Genomic DNA, 16,536 nt, shown 5'->3' with positions numbered 1-16,536 from the left:
GAGTTGCGTCGCACTGTATGTTTATCGGCGTTCTCAGCGTGCAATTTCCCGCTTCTCCTTTTTTGTAATCCAGTGCATTAATTCATAACATAAACATGACCATATGCCATGCTTTCTTTAAATGTGCTTCTTACCGCTGCCTTTCCACTCCAATGAACTTGGCAGTATCTATAGTATCGACAAGTTCATAGACCAAACCGTCACGACATTAGTCGGACAGCGGACTCGAGCGTGCGTCTCAGTGCGTGTTTTCAGAACATCGCAGACCGGGCGCCGTAGCAGAAATCTTCCTCGCGTCTGTGCTTGCTGCATACCCGAGTTGTAGCCGATGACTGTTTGCCGGTTATATGTTTCGCGAGCCAAGCTTCACGCAGCTTCTTGTCTTGCGGCTACGTGTGAATAAGGCCTCCGTTACGTGCGTCCGGTCCTGCAGCACCGAGCAGTAGCCTACCATGTCGCGCGCCTTCAAAGGCAGCCACTACCTATTGTAGTGCTTTCAAGCGTTGTAAAGGAGACACTCGAAGCGGGTAAATTTCTCCACTAAATGAAAACCGCAGCGTACGAGGTAATTTAAACTCGTTTTCAGCTCGCTTCGGCGCGCCCGAAGCAGCCGACGCGGCTGCTATGTCCACGTGATCCCTCCTAGCACGTCACGCCGACGGTGGCGCCAGCTTTTCCAGTGGTGGAGCTCGAGGCCAATACGCGATATTTGCTACTGTTGGCGCGGCTCAGTGGCTTGCCCGGCAGTTCTCAGTTGATGCGCGCCTTTCATCGCCAAAATTCAAACCGTGATAGCTGACGCACTATTAATGTGCCCTCTGCCACCGAAAATCTCCATTTAGGCCGACGGGTTAGTGGTGGTGCCTTCTGCACCATCTATTGAGGGGTAAAGCTGGCAGCGCAATAGCCGAGCGGAGGCGAAGGCCGCAAAAGAAGCCCGCTCCGCGAAGAGGCAAGCGCCCCGGACATCCCACCGTCGCGCGCGCAGAAGGGGACGCTCCCCCGCAACCCCGCGGCGATGACGGGGAGGACAGGCCGGGTGGAATGCCAGCCGGGGGAACGAAACCCGCCACCCCCACTACAGGGTGTCGGAATCGTCTTTTTGTTTTTGTTTTTTTTAACGGCCCGAAGAGCGCCGAAGGGACCGCAGAGTGACCCGTTTGTAAATGATTGTAAATAGTTCTTCGACGGCCTCAGGGAGGCGGAGCGCCGGAACGTGGCTGGTATTGCACGGGCGCGGGCGCCGTATCGTTGCGTGTGTTGCAACGGGCGCGCGGGGCCGGATACAGCGTGTGTCGCTGTTGCCCCGGGTGGGTTCACTCTGCGGGGTCACAACGAGCTCGGCCGATCAAAATCGCGTGCCACCCGCTAACACTGCAATGTGGAAGCTGCGTTTAAGGTGGTAACCCCATGCGCCGGAGAAACGCGATTTAGCGCCACTCCGGCAAGTATCGCACGGTCATCAGAGCGCCAAGGTTTTCGTTAAAATCGATTCGCGCTGTGTCTTGACCCGGCGTGCAGCGACTCTTCGTCTATCGCCGAACCTTCCACGTCTATTCATCACATAGACATCGCGTATTCGAAGTCAATTTTGATTGGTGTCGCGGATGGACAGTGTGCGTCCGTGCAAGGAATTTCCGCTAGCGTCGAAGTCGTATGTCATCGCGCTAGTGAAGACCACGTTTACTGCGTCCGGCTGAACTCAGACGGAGTAATCATTTATGCTGAGGTGAGGCATGCCTATGCGGATCCACAACTTTGGATCAGCCGCCCATTCTTCTTCAAAAAGCTCTCAGCTATCCACTTCGCTGCAATCAGGCAGGCTGCTATCCGTCTTTCTCTGTCCTTGTTTTCCCTTTGTTCAGTGCTGCTTGGTTAGGCTACTCGTTTCTCTGTGTCTTACCTAGCCGTCTTCGTTTTGCTTTTATGTATGTGTTTCCTTAGGTATGGTTCGTCTTGCTTTTATGTTAGTCATCTATTTGTATCTATGTGCTTTGCGTTTCGAGAATGTTTCGCGTGTGTTTTCGCTGCCGAGTTGCGTCAACGGGTGATGTCTAACTGGATCGAAGCCTGGCGACGGTGGGGCGGTGGATCGGGCTGTGCGGTGACGACGATTGGCGCGGATCATGGCTGTACCATGGCGCGGACACCGCCAGAAGCACCGGCACCGGAGGCCGTTGCTGGACGCTGATAAAGAGGCTTGGAGTCGCACGCGTGGCATGTGGGATTTGTTCGTGCTACATTCTCTGTACATCTTCTTAACCGTTAGTTATTCTCTTCTGTTTTGATTGATCGCATAGGCCAACGTTTTGTTATTTTCCCTCGTCCGCGTTTGTGTCCGAATGTCATTGTTTCTAAGCGTTTGTCTTTTATTGGTATTCTTACATTTTCTTCTGTGGATGCTTTTATTGTGCATGCTCGCGTTAAAGCGTTTGTACGTGTGGACTTGTTTGTGTTGCTGTTGTGTACCTCAGACCTCCCTATTTAATTTATTCTAATAGCTTGCTTTTCTTCCTTTAATGTCTTTTTGATTTACCTTTTGGGGACTGGTGATTTTAGGTTCTAGCTGCCAATGGATAGCTCCATAATGTAATGACTATTTCTCCTTTGTTTTCTTTTCTTCTTTGGCTGACAGTGGAGCCACCAGCCTTGCATTGGTAGGGAGCATTTAAGGAGGGAGGGATGTGGGGTTTCTGGGTCTCGCTGCGTTTTTCAGGCTCTCGCGATGGTCGTGCGGAGGCCAATGCGTTGTATTGCCGGGAGGGGGGGGGGGGGCTCCGTGTCTCTCTCCTTTTTGCCTGGACGGGGTGGCAGCGGGTCATAAAACACTGTCGCTCTGCTGTCATCCCGCCCACATGAAGGTCAACAGGCTTTCGCCATTGGCTAACATTTTGGCGGGATTCGGGCCCTGCTTGCGTGCACTCCGGGTAAGCGCGCGCAAGACGGGGCCCGGAGAGACCACATCGGGGCTCGAAAGGTGCATACGTGTTCCTCTCTGCCGGCGGCGGCCCCCTTTGTCAGCCGCCGGCCGATGGTTGCTTCGGCTCGTCGGGGTCCCGGCCTCGGCGGGCGCGCGGACACTCTTGCGTCGTCTCGATGTCCTGAGGCAGCGTCTGCCGATCGTGCCCCCGTCTGTTCGTCTGTCGTTTCTCTCTATTTCCCTTTTCTCTGCTGTGGGGCGCACGATGGCAGGCGCTGACCGAAGGATAGGCAACTTCTTACTGCTGGGGTTCTTTGTTCCTCGTTTCTTTGTTCTCTCTCTCTGTCGCGGTGCGCCGTTAGCGGCCACCGGCGACCATTTGGCCATGTTTTGTGTAATTAGATTCATATTCGGACGTGACGTTAAAACGTGTGTTGGTATTGACTCCTAGTTTAATAAATGTACTTTCTGGCTTCTCGAGAGCTTTGCCTAGGGTCTCCCTTGCTGCGCGCGCGGTCTCGCCTTCCCCTAAGCTGGGGCCGGCGGGGCGCGTACGCGCGCATCTGCGCGTCGGCACACGGAGCGGGCCGGAGCAGGCGCGGGCGCGCGGTGCCCTGCACGCGTGGCGGCTCGGAATGCTCGAACCCGCGGTGGTCGTCCGGCGCGCGCGGAATCGGAGCGTGCGCGCCGTGAGCGTGGCGGGACGAAGACCACAAGCTGTACGGTTAGAGGTTTTCATACATTGGCGTTTCTTGATGAGATCTTTCGTCTCCTGCGATAGATTAATGGTATCCTGTCTAATGGAGTTACCACCGACTTCTATTGCAGACTGCTTAATGATGCCCATAAGACTGTCGTTCATTGCTTCAACACTAAGGTCCTCTTCCTGTGTTAAAGCCGAATACCTGTTCTGTAAATTCATCTTGAATTCCTCTATTTTCCCTCCTACCGCTAACTCATTGATCGGCTTTTTATGTACCAGTTTCTTACGTTCCCTCCTCAAGTCTAGGCTAATTCGAGTTCTTACCATCCTATGGTCACTGGAGTGCACCTTGCCGAGCACGTCCACATCTTGTATGATGCCAGGGTTAGCGCATAGTATAAAGTCTATTTAATTTCTAGTCTCGCCATTCGGGCTCCTCCACGTCCATTTTCGGCTATCCAGCTTGCGGAAGAAGGTATTCATTATCCGCATATTATTCTGTTCTGCAAACTCTACTAATAACTCTCCCCTGCTATTCCTAGTGCCTATGCCGTATTCCCCCACTGACTTGTCTCCAGCCTTTCAGGCCATTCAGGCAAAGACAAATCGACCAGAGCACCAGAAAAGCGAGGTGCTCAGGCAGAAGAGGGGGAGAGTTCGAGGAAGCGACGCAAGGGTGAAGATCGGCCGCCGGAACGGGAGCTGAAGACAGGCCGTCGGGTTCCGGACTCGGGCCTCTTGGGAACCACCCGACCGGGGCATCGTGCCGACTCGTCTCCAGGCGTCGCTACTCTTCTCAAGCACGGACTGCTACCCGAGACCGGAGCGAACTTCGGCAGCCGCAGGCAGAGTGCAAGCAGTCGGGCTACGGGCCCGAGTTTTCACCCCGCTGCCTGGTCAGAACGCCACTACCACCTGCGAGTGCCGCCAAGCCTCCTGCGTCCCCTCTCCAAGCCGGAGCTGCTACGCTCCGGTTGCTGGCTCGTCGGTTAACTACATCGACACTGCACTGTGGTGAGACCAACGCCACTTTTACCGCCGCCTCCTCTCCGCCCCGTCCGGGTCGAACTATTCCGTACGTTCACAGTCTGCCCCTAAGTGAAGTGACATTGGTGCTTTCATAGTTCTGTTTATATTACTTCCTATTGTGAATGTTTCGTTCAGTGTTTATGTTACGTGTTTCACTCCGTGCTAGTTGCATTAAATGTTTTGTGTGTGTTTTGTAACGAATGGCTTTGTCCTCAATTGGATTAAAGCAGCTGAAGTGACTGCGTACAGTCACTTCAGCTGCTTCAACTCAAGTGAGTACAATTGACGACAATTCAGAACGCACATATGCGTCCAATCGGGAGCTGGGCAACGCGCCAATCGTAATAAGCTCGTAGGGAAGAGGGAAGTGCGGCGGCACCTTGATTTTAGAGGACGCATACGTCACACATGGATTGAACTGAGAGCAGCGCTTCGCAGTGCTGCGTGCGTAATCATGCAAATTGAACGAATTTTTTTGACGCCAGTGATCTTGGCGCGCGCGGCCGTTCGCATGTGCAAAACAGCCGCAACTAGACCTACAGCGATTATCTTCAACTTTACAAAATGGATATATGTGAAGTAAAATTTTTAGTCGGGAGGTTCAGTAACGTAATTAGTTTATTAGTGAATAGATTGCCATGAATTCTTCTACAAATTATGTCCACCCGGGCAGATAATTCCTCCGCACAGTGTCGTGTCGCAGTGACATGATTAGAATAAATTTTATTGGATTTAAAAAGGAAGTTGTAGGAAGTGAAAAGAAAAAAGCAGACACTAAATAAATTTCATAAATGGATTAAAGGCCAACCTCGAGTACCTTCCTTAGTATTACGTTATAAGGTGAGTTGCTGCGGCTTTCTATACGTTGCGTGCTTTCGTAACGCAGATGGAGTGCTAAACACCTGAGAACTTTGCGTTATTAAGCGTCCGTAAAGGAGAGGTTAGCATCGCGGGTCATGGCGGCCCCTCAGCTCGCTTACCCAAACAGCGCCCGTCAAAGATGGGCCGGCTCAAATATTCAACAGAGAATATCGAAACAAGGTGTTGTAGAACGTCGAGACGAGCTAACGCATCGTTCACAGCAAGTTCCAGTTATGGGGCATAATATGCCCACGATTTTCAATTTGAACAAGAGTAACGCCAGCTCGTAAAAAGTGGAACTAATAAACGCAGCCACTCGCAGTTCACGTCTACTTCATGTAGCACTGTTACACCGGAAGCTGTAACAAAAAAAAAATATAACAATATCTGAGGCAAACATCGCGGAATGGTTAAACTACTGCACACGATTATCTTCGCAAAATATAATGCAGGAATTGTATTTTACGAAAATCCGAAATACGTAATACATCGCTGAAGCAGTTGACAACTCTTGAAGGTTCCGTAATGTTTTTTAAAGGCGTTAATTGCACACGTTTCCAGTTCCATTGGTAGATATAGCACCATCATATCTTGTTTTTGTTTATTCTTTTTCTCAGTGAGTGCTACCTCTTCCAGAGCACAGAATTTATCGCTTGATTGCTTTCTAATTTCCTGTGTGCAGCAAGATTAGTGCAGAAAAAGGTGCTCATTGTTGACACAAGGTGTCCTCAAATCGCGCGCCCACGCCGCCTCCTGCACCCGTCCAGTTGTTCACGGCCACGTGCGACAAAGATAGCGGCAGTGAAGCGGGCAACAAGGGCTCACGGAAGGCACGTGCGGATCACGGCAACGTGTCATCAGCGCGAGGTATACGAGGGGAAAACGAAGAACGGGTGTGCAACTCTTGCGAAAATACTGCAAACGTTGGAGTGACACTATAGCTTGGCAGTTTGTCGGGCACAAGTTCGCCCAACGTCAACTATAAATTAACGTGCCTTCACTGAACCGCGCGTTGCAGTATTGCGACGGGGCGTCCAATAGATAGAAGCGAAGCACGATTTATAAACAGAGACAATTTACAGGGGTGGAAAAGATGGCTGGACACGCACAACGAACCGGCCATCGTCGTCTTCTTCGTTACTCCAAGAAAGTGGCTCGTAACAACAACTTGTGATTCCGAGCAAGAGCACATCGCGCTTTCGCCTCGACCATATTCTGTCAATAAAATGCCGAACACGGTGGTTGTACGTGTAGGTTTTGTGTATTGCTGTTCCGATATCTAGAAGGACTGACTTTTGTATTCGAGTAATGTATTGGATCAATTGGAAAGGTAACGTACTTTCGAGCACTGCACGTTTTCAAACCAGGCATCTCTCGATATTCGGACGGGAATTTGGCGCGTAATCTGTCGCGTGCATCACTTCGTGAAAGTGTACATTATAGACGTGCCTAAATTCCAACGTGCGCCATACGGGCTAAATTGTCAGCGACTGTGTTGCCCGAAATGCCACTGCATCTATAGAAACCCACTGAAATTCCGCGATAAACTTCTACGTCATTTGTGGTACAGCGAAGCTTTCTTTTCGTATTCCCTCCAAATTGGCCCAGAGCATGCGTTGAACGAAAAAACTTTCAGCTATATAGAGAACGAAGTGAGAAAAAGAATGGGACTTTCTTTTGTTCCCTCCTCTTAACAGAAAACCTGACTACTACGCATTGCACACTATTCCATTTAATTTATGGTCGAGTTCTTCCCTATCTATGTTTGCATATATTTATTTCGTGTTCTGACATTACCACTCGGTTCGTGGCCTATATATCCCCTGCGGCGGGTCTGTTTTACTTTGTTAGAAGTATCATCATCAACAACATCATTACAGCTTGGGTTGAGCTACATAGAAGCGAAGGAGACGTGAAGTGACGACATAGGTAAACTACTCCTAACCTATTTGTTTCTCACGAATATTAGCTAGAATGCCAGTTCCGCGAATTTGCTCTGTGTAATCACATACCGTCTTCGTATAGGCCTCCTAATTGTGCGCCCATAATTTTGCGATACAGCTTTCGTTGCTCGCATCCCAATTTCTCCTCATGTTTGTGTTGTTCATATCTCTGCCCCCCATAGGTTCATATCGGCATAATACAGGAAATGCTTAGCGTTTTTATTTAACCCTCAGCGTGCTGAGCGAGCATTTACTTCCAGTAGTATGAAAAATATCGATTGTATGAGAAAGCAATCTACGTACCCGACGCTATAATGTGGTGATGTACTTGATGTGGTGAGCACTTACGAACGAAAAGCTTTGCGAATTCGGCCCGTGTCTGATAATTGAAGCTTTCTTGATGTTTACTACGGAGGCTTCTGAACTAACCCCTATCGTGTAGAACAGCGTATAACCGGTGGCCTATCGAATTGCATGATGGTGCGAATGAAGGAGAACAAACGCGGCCAAGGACCGGAGAGGACGAGGTTCAGTGAAGTAGATTAGAACATTTAAAGGCGTTAGCCGTGACTTCTTGCAATTATTGCAAACAAAGATAGCGATAGTCATATAATAAGTTCGTTTTTTTCCTAATTAAAATCTGTGTCTGTGCTCGTTTGCGTGTATACGTATGTGCACGTGACAGACAGGGTCTACGTGCCTGCAGCGTCAGCTTGCAGACAAGATGAAGCAAAAGCTGAATTCGTATTACCGTTTTATAAGCTGATAAAATTCTATTTGAAACAGGTGTTTAGCCAGGCTTCTTGGTGCAAAGACATTCTATTTGATTATTTCTATGTTTAAGCACCTCATGCACTGGGGGCACCACTCGGCGAGTGGCAGGAAGGTATAAGAAAATGTTTTTTGTGTGTGCGTGTGCGTGTGCGTGATATATTTGCGCATAATAATATTTTCATACCGACATGCTCATTACCCGCATTCATAAAGCAATAAACAAGCGTGAACAACCTGGCGCTCAGCCGCGACATAACAAAAAGCGTGTGAAAAACAATCACTAGCAGGCATTACGTGAAAGAAGACGCTAATTGAAGGCTTGTCTGTAGGCGTTGCGCTCGCCATCATTTACGCAGGGAGCAACGTATATCAATAACATGAGTGAATGTCTACATAAACATGGCATAAGCGTGCGTTTTGAATATAATTGATTGCGGATATTAAAAGTGTCCGATAGTATGAGAAGTCGTCATGACCAGTCGTCATTGTCGGAGCACGCATCTTGTGCGCAGTCTCGGCCAATCGATGGCACCGAAGGTCGACGACCCAGTATAGGCACCACGCGAACAAGCAGCTAAACAAACAACACGTCAACAAACAGAGCTCTATATCCTCGTGTGTAGTTCCTCTATGGAGGGTTGCGGGTAAACAACAAAAAACCATCGAGTAAAAGCCGCTGCGCTCGTTACTGAAACCAGCAGCATCGCAGCGCAGCCACCGAAACAACCCTCGTAGCGACCCAGGCTGTTCGTTTTGCAGTGCCGCTTCCATAAGGTCAGTTGGGGGTCAGCTGGGGAAATCATTGAACCCACCGCGACCTGTCCTCCGGCACGTCACTAACCTAGGCCGGGGTGGAGTGCGACCCGCGCGCGATGGTCCACGCTACAAGCCGAGTGGCTATAATTGGGCTTTCTGTTCACTCGCTTTTCGTTTCCCCACTCCACCACGAAGACGGTCCCACCACCCACTCACCCCCCCCCCCTTTTTTTTGTGTGTTCTGAAGCCTTCTGTCCACCTTCGCCGACAACTCGCTCTCAGCACCCGCGACAATGGCGCTTTGTGTGCAAGAGTCACGCCACTGTACGCGCCACCGTACGCGTGAGCGATGGCGAGAGTCGGGTTTGTCTCTGGATGCCCTCGGGAGGGGGGGGGGGGGGGGGGAACACCTGCTACTGCGGTGCAGTGCTTTTCGATGCACTGCGACAGCAACCCCTGAACTGCTAATGGGCGCACGCGCTTCCGCCGGTGGACGACACCGTCGAGGCTCTATTATGTATATATATATGTATATATATTAGTGGGCTAGTCGCTCTCAGCACTAGCACCGATTTCTTGATTGCCAGAACCGAGTGATCTCTTCGCGCCCGTTTCGTCGCTCAGAGCCGTCGCGCACAAAGCCGCTCTCATGGGGTTTGGGCTTCATGCGTGCGATGCTCTGGAACTGAATTAAAGAAATTATAAATTAATGGAAATGAAAGTGGATGAAAAGACAGCTGGCCGCAAGTGGAACACGAACCCACGTCTTCGCACTGCACGTGCCACCTGCGATGGTTCTGCCTCCGCTACCATGTCGGCACTGACGCCACGCCGACTACACGGAAGCTACAGTATATTGTAAACCAGCAAGCAATTTACCCCTTTGACTTGTGCATGTGATTCTGAATGAGAAATATGTGCGAGCGCTCATACAAAAAAAAAAAACGATCCGCTTGTACAAATCTGGGCCCCTGGGTTCTCCTTATTTTTGTCTAGTATGTGACAACCGACTATTCTTTGCTTCTAGCCTGCTAGTTAGGCTTTCTCGCAGTCTGGTCATGCAGCATTTTTATATTTTATGCCACAACCAGTGATGTCTTCCTTGTTAGTGTCTCTTTATAGTGTTTAGGGCGCGTTTCTGTGAGCACGTGACGTGTGCAATCAGGCATGCACCGCAACTGCCGAGCACCTGGGGAGGTATTCTGTATAAGAGTCCACCTGACTGTCCATTTCAGCCGCTGCTGATTAGATACTGCTGTACGAGCGAGGAGGAGACCAGCGGCCCTAGCCAATCCGGAACGGCCGAAATGGACAGTCCACTAGCTGGACTCTTACAGAATACCTCCCCAGCCGTGGCTTGTGATTGTGACGTCATTGGTGCATTTGACGCCGCCACATGCTGTAGCCTGCCTGCCTCATCAGTTCGCGTAGCGCCGCCTTCCGCAGCAGTCCGCGTCGTCGCAGCGCTGTCGCATTTGCCGTAATGGCGCCAAGACGGCCGCATGTCACTTAGTGAAGAAGAACGCAAACGCAGGTATGCAGAGAATCAGCGTGAATGTACAGATTACGCCAGAACTAAATGAACGAAGCTGCGCAGAGCGGGGAACTACGCCAACATGCTGCCGGACGCAACAAACAAGAGGAACGACGCCACCCGATGCCGACGTTCCAAGGATGACTGCACACATTTCCTTCATTATGTCCCTCGCCGTTTCATCCCACGTCCTCCTCCACATGCGGGCTCTGTGCAACACGCGTGAACATGTGCAGGTCACACTTGACAGTTCGGTGTCGAAACCGCGCTTCTCCGCTCCACGACTCTTTGCACACTGGTTCTCGCTATAACACCAAACACACCAGCGCAAAACCACTTAACACCACGTCGTCACTACGAAATGCTTGCGCGTCATTCAGATAACTCCCTGAGCAGACTCTACATACATTTTTTTTTTACTTTCAAAAGAATAATCTTGGGCAGACAAACAGCACAGAATTGTTTACAGACACCATATCTTTACCGAATAGATTATAGGTACATTCCGCTACGTATATATGGGTAGAATAGGCACATTCCCACTGCGCGCGGTCACCGCGATGGAGTACCCCGAACCGGCTTCTTGAGTAAAAGGTAGGTAAACGCTGAGAGAAAACTATGTGAAACATGTTCTTATAGTGGGCTGCCTGTATAACCAAATGGGGCATAACAGAAGGAACCCTCGGTGCAGCGATCGCACGGGTTCGCAACGACCGACTGCGCGTCTGCATGCCTGTCCGCGCACAATGTTTAGCTTTCTTTGCGAGCGCGTTTTCGCGCCCTGCCATGAGCATTAGGCCGCAGAATATGAGCATTTGGCAGTACGCAAGCAACCATTGTTGCGTGGATGCTATCAGAGCTGTTCAAAAAGTAATTTAGTTATAACTAGGTACTTCGACGCCCACGGCGACATTTGGTATGGCGTCGGGATGACACAATATTTTTTTCCCTTGTAAGTTCTTGGACATTTCAATATCATTATTTAGTAAGTCGAATCACACTGTACGTTTATCGGTCTTCAAAGCGAGCAATGTACCGCTGCTGTATTTCTTTCCTTGATCAAGTACATTCATCATTTGGTGCTAACACAAACATGAGCATATGCTATAGGCCTTTATTTAATGTGCTTCCTATCATTCCCTTTCCGTTCCAATGAATGCCAGTGTCTAGCATCAACAAGTTCATAAACCATACTTTCATGACATTAACCGGGCGGCGCGGGCGGACGAGCGTCTCAGAGCGCGCGCTTTCACCGGCCATCGCAGTCCCGACACTTTATCAGAGATCTTCCCCGCGGAAGTGTTTGCTACATGCCCAAGTGCTAGCCGATGGATGCTTGCCAGTTCTAAGATTCGCGATCCAAGCTTCACGCAGCTTCCTGTCCTGTGGGTACGTGCGAAGGCTAACACCGGGCTCCGTTGCGTACGTCCGGCACTGCGGCACCGAGCAGTAGCCTACCATGTTGGACGCCACTACTCATTATAGGGCTTTCAAAGTGCTGTAGACCAGAGAGACACGCATAGTGGGAAAACCTCCCCATTTAATTGGAACCGCCGCTAAGGCAGGACTTTTAAACTTTCATTTTCAGCTGGATTCGGCGCTTCCGAAGCAGCCGACGCGGCCGCTGTGGATTTCTGTGGTTCACCCCGTTCCTGTCGACGTCCCTCGTCCTTCAGTGAGGGGGTCCCCCTGATCACAAATTTCGCCGTGTGGTCAGGGGCCGTTTCGTATGCTTCGAAGATAAAAGTCTTGTCCATGACTTGTATTTGCTGTATCCTGATGAACTCGTCCGCGCTTTTCCTGCGGGGTGCGCTGATGATTGCAATATTCTGATAGGTATTTGGACACAGAATGTCGTTTACACACTCTTCCGAAGTCACACTTGTTGTTTTGAAGAATGGCCCCTGTGACCGGCTGGCCAACAATTTTCACAAAGAATCCCGCGAATACACGCAAAGTGCCTCGAGCAGCCAGTAGCGCGGCGATTTTACGTGTATTCGTGGGCTCGCTTCACGCTCGGAAAAACACTTTCATGTAGCACGTATTCAGCAACAGAAAGCTGCATCGGTAGTTTCTCACGTCACTCTACAATTTTTCCGTTGACACTTTTCATCTAATGTGAATATTTGAAAATTTGTGTAATTAATGGATACTAATTATCTAATTAGGCGAAATGAAAAAAAATTATCTCAGTATCTGCAAGCCACGGCAAACGACATTATCTTGGTTATGTCCAGCTGCGTGGCATTTTGCACATTTTTTTTTAAATCTTGGTGCATGATAGGTAATTGGCACACCTTGTATAGTATATCCAAGAGTTCAGGCGATGGAAGCGTGTTGAGTAACGCCGCCAAGAGATGCAGCTATAGGACTGCAGCGCGCTCTCGCTAATACGGCGAGTGCGCGTAGCCTACTACGACGCTCATGACGTGGCCCTGTCTTAGGCAGATGCTGCTCCCATTGTTCAGAGCGTGTAACATTCCAAAACAGAAACCGCCACAGTGACAGGTGACAGAGAGAATCACACAGAACGGGAGCACGCGCGCTCAATGACCTTGCGTTCCAGTGGAACGCGGTCGTTATAGCACTTTCACTTTAAAAAATAAATACGAATGTGAAAAAAGAAAATCCGCTGGCAGTTATTTTGTAAAGTTCTGTTCTGAGCTGTCTCCCGTATAGATGAAGTTGAGGCCTTCAGGGCCACAGTGACTAATTGTTCAGGTGTTTCCCGGTGAGATGATACGCAGGATATGTGTACCACTAGCAATACGTTTCGAGCATGAAGCTGCTCTCATCTAATCTTGGTTCCCGGACGCTGTGCTGCGCTTGGGAGAAAACGCACGACGAAATAAGCACAGATATAAGCGAAACCTTAGCGAAGCGTGGTCACGTGTCGCGCGCATTGTACGTCGTACGAGCAAATGCTTCTCTATATGAGCTGTTCTTGTGTATATATTGTGTCCAAAGAAACCCACGTGTACACCAATCGTTGTATTTACGACTACAGATAAGTCATACCGAAACTTGAACGAATGTCACGTCCGTATAATCGCATGCTCGAAGAAGTGAACAACACTTTTGTAGGCGCCCTCTCACTATTTCCGTTCACTATTCAAGGCGCATTAACGTAAAGCGATTGCAAGCTTTTCTATTTCATTTCTACAATCAGCAATCAGGTCAAAATATTCTGTGGCCACGCCCACTTCACTTGTCTGTTAGCGACGTCAGAAAAAAGCGCGAAACCATTCTCATCTGATAAACCAAAGGTTATGCATGATTAAACTGAACAAAAAAATTTTTTTTCGATTCTGCGTCTTTTGTGCCATTATCCTTCAGGTATTGGTCAAAAGATTTCGAGCTGCGCCCATTTCACCTGTCTGTCACGCGACCTCACGAGCCCTCGAAAGCTCACCACGTCAAAGTGACATGTATATGCATGAAAGGTGCATTAATATGCCGAACAAAAGAGCTTTTATTTTTCTTTTTTTTCAGAATAGCCGGAGGCTCCCGCCTTTGGAAAAGAATAGAGGTTGGCTGCCCCCCGATCGCTCTGGCACTAGCTACTCGAAGGTGCCGGGAAATATGGATTTATTTGCGTATAACAACCATTTTTGCGTAACAGCATAACGTCATCGAGACATTTCGGCACGTAACGACATCGCTCTGCCAACTGTTTTTCGCTGAGGATCCGTTTTAGCGCCATTTTCGTACTTCCGTTGCACTCCGCCGTAATTTTCTACCAGCCATCAATAGCCAAGCAAGGAGCAACGGGACAAAGTCTGTCAAGGCAGGTAATGTTATTCGCTTTGAAAGCAAAGAAGTTAGCTCGTAAAAGCGAGGAGAGCATTTCATTGGCCTGTTCAAACAACGCGGCGGATTACCGCCGGGTGCTTGCGTCGGCGGTTACGTAATTTTGACGTCAGTACGTTGGCATAAAAACCCATTGGAATAGTTTTACGCTGTAGGGCCGTCATATAACATCCTACAGCCTACAACATACGTGGCGGAAAAACTAATATAACCAAAATTTATCCACTGACTCGCGCATTTAAAGGAGTCCTGACACATAAATTTGAAGTCCAGATAACTTGTGAGATCGATTTAGTTGGTCACACACACATCGTCTATAAAATATCAGCGGCGAATATGGCTTATAACGTATTTAAAATCAATTTTAAAGTACGTGCGCGCAGCCAACCGCAAAACAGAGCACCTTGCGACATTGACATCAAGCGGGATTGTAAATCGCCAAGAAAACGCTACTTCATGTGGGTATACGTCACGAATTTTCGTTGGCTGCCATGCTCTTACATGCGCTTCTCCTCTGTTGCTAGTTCTAGCTCTTTAGAGGGACGCTCTCCGTGTCGCTGCATGCTGCAGTTTTTGTCGTGTCCATCGGGATATTTCCCACACTATCAGCTTGACTGCGCTGCCACAACGTTCAATGCCGATTTGTTGTGTCTTACCATTGATCACGGCCGATGCGAGGGTTTTGTTGAGGTTCGTCCTCGCCATCGCCGGCCGCAATATCTGAGTCGCTAAGTGATTAGCCACGTCTAAAGCGCGAGGCACATGGTGCGATTTTCCGTGCGATCTGTAGTACGGCGCGTCGTGTGCGACTTGCCGCATGCGGCGATTCGAGTCACATGGTTTGAATGAGCGAGCGGCGGGTAGCTCCGCCCAGAACCGGCGCCCCTGCGTAGAAGTTCGCAATGCTGTGTAACTTCGAACAGAAAGTGAAAGCAACCGTATTTGCATGCACGGCTATCTTGTTTGAAACAAACGACGACAATATAAACACCTCTATGCGAGCACTGTAGACGTGTTTCCGCAAGGCCGCATTAGCAGTATCGGATCCGTTGGCAGCCGCCGATGGCCAGGAGCCGGCAGGCATAGCTCGCTGGGCCATCGAATCCGACACCGGTTGCGCTTGTGACACGATCGCTTGCAGCTCGTATAACGAAGTCGGCAGAACGTGTACACAGTTATGTCACGCTTAAATTGCAGCACATTTGATTTCATTGGCGCAGACAGAAGCGAACGAGCATGCCAGGCGAGCTTGCGATCGCTGGGAGACGATATAGGCCTAGCTCGCCGGCAGAGGGTCCTTGCGATGCGTCCGCAGCTCGTAATAAAGCGCCAAAATTCGTCAGCGCAATCAATGCCTGAGCATTTATGTTTCTCTTAAGGGAAAATACGGTTAGTTTTCCCGGTGCCGTTAGTAGAGATGAGTAAACACGCCAGTCAGGCGAGCCGCTTCGTATACAGACGATTGCTGGCGCGTCTGCGCTTACCGTGTCCGAGTAGAAATCACGCCAATGATTTAGTATTTCAAACAACGTTTTATAACTCGCACTCTTTCGAGGTCACTTTATTCTAGAAGTTATTTCGTGTCAGAAACAAATTGTAGCCGATTTATGTGCCACCGTCAGCGGCGAAAGAGGCCCGCGTTTCCACCAGGGAGAGAAAAAAAAACAGACATGATCAGAGCGGCGATGCGCCCGCTCGCAGGCCCCGCCCCGCTGGGTCTACCACGTGGCTATGACGTTCACGATGCCGGCGTTGTCATTGGCTGCGGTTGTCCGAGCGATGCGGCAGTCGCACGACAATATTCAGCAAGTTGGTCGCGCACGCTGGCTGCGCGTCAAAGCATACGTCATGGCTTTTTGCGAACACGTGATCACTTTGTTTACATTCCCGTTTCTCCCGTCTCCTGCTCTGTGGCACCGAAACTTCGACTGATCGCTACAAAAAAGACTGCAAATAATCACCTGTCGTGCTCTGAAGTAAATGAGGCTTCGCGCCGTGATTACTGGGTCATTAACTACTTATTATACCAGAAAGAAACCACGTGGATTTTTTTCGTGTGTGTCAGTGCTCCTTTAATGTGCCCTAAATAGCGGTTAGATAAGAAAACAGCCGTTATTCACCACGTGCAACATTTTTCTTTTTTAACCGCATATGCGTGAGCCATTTACACTCAGCAGGCAAACACGATACGACGCAGCGTGCAACC

At 49.6% G+C, this 16,536-nt stretch overlaps 1 protein-coding gene across 3 annotated transcripts in view; it reads right to left on the bottom strand.

Moving 5' to 3' along the window:
• Positions 1 to 16,536, bottom strand: part of LOC135913268 (neprilysin-1-like) — a 159,969-nt gene that overhangs the window by 113,195 nt on the left and 30,238 nt on the right. The window lies entirely within an intron of this gene.

This window comes from Dermacentor albipictus, chromosome 5 (genome assembly GCF_038994185.2).
Source record: "Dermacentor albipictus isolate Rhodes 1998 colony chromosome 5, USDA_Dalb.pri_finalv2, whole genome shotgun sequence".
NCBI lineage: Eukaryota > Metazoa > Arthropoda > Arachnida > Ixodida > Ixodidae > Dermacentor > Dermacentor albipictus.
This window is presented reverse-complemented; position numbering and strand designations above follow the sequence as displayed.